Source organism: Mytilus edulis, unplaced genomic scaffold (assembly GCF_963676685.1).
Source record: "Mytilus edulis unplaced genomic scaffold, xbMytEdul2.2 SCAFFOLD_214, whole genome shotgun sequence".
In the NCBI taxonomy this organism is placed as follows: Eukaryota; Metazoa; Mollusca; class Bivalvia; order Mytilida; family Mytilidae; genus Mytilus; species Mytilus edulis.
The window spans coordinates 8,454-9,645 of NW_027268029.1; positions in this window are offsets into that span (position 1 = coordinate 8,454).

Here is a 1,192-nt window from a genome sequence, read left to right on the forward strand (position 1 = left end):
AGTTCATTATAGATAGAGATAATTGTAAGTAGCAAGAATGTTCAGTAAAATAAGATGTACAAACACATCACCATCACCAAAACACAATTATGCCATGAATCCATCTGCATCCTTTGTTTAATATTCACATAGACCAAGGTGAGCGACACAGGCTCTTTAGAGCCTCTAGTTTATTTATTACTTGAGTTTGTATATCATTTTTATGGTGTTATGAAACTTATTCAAAATGCTTATTACCACAAAACACAGATCAAGTTGGAAGTTTGGTGGCCTCACTTTTACCGTTCTAGAGTTATGTCCTTTTACAAATGGAAAATTGCTTGATTTTTGTTTCCATTCTCAAACTTAAGTTTGCCTCAACCAAATGTTATGAAACTCAGATCAATTTCAAATTTGGGTACTGTCACTTTTACAGTTGATTTATGTCCCTTTATAATGTTGTATGCAAGTGTGGGCATCATCTGTGTCCCATGGACACATTCCCTTTTTTTTCATAACCTTTTTGCAAATCCCAGTGTAGACAAAACTGGATGTCTAATGCAAATTGCACAAACCTATAGCAATATAAATTTAAGCACACGTACAGTTTGCTTTATAGTCTGGATGCCTTGATTTTATCTATCATATCTTCATATTTTGTTTCCTGGATGCATTCAATTATTCTCCACTCGTTATTAAAGCTGTCTGTACTTATGTTGTACAGATAAGTTCAAAGTCCAATTTCCATGTGAAGTCAAACCCTGAGTCATGCAACTTTCATATTAGGTATTTTTCTTGCGAGTAACACACTAGCTTCATTGGGACCTCTTATAAGAGACTTATCAAATTTTATGAATTTATTTATTTTACTTAAATTAATTCAAATATTCTACTTGGTTTTGAATAATATTTTATTTTTAGAAGTTTTATGAATACTCTACTTGTTAGTACTGAGAATATATGCAATTTTAAATAAAAATCCATGTATTTGCATAAGAATACTATGTTACATACAAATGTAACATAAACATAATGTGTGTCAAAGAATTAAAATTCAGAGGACAAAGTATGATATCTTTAATCTCAACAGAATCTGGGAGAAGTTTTAAAAATATATATTTTAAAAATGTTGTGCTTAAAATGGTATATTTTGTCAAGTGTTAACATTTCTAAGAATTTTAGTGTTATTCTTAGAATTTTAGTATTTTAACAG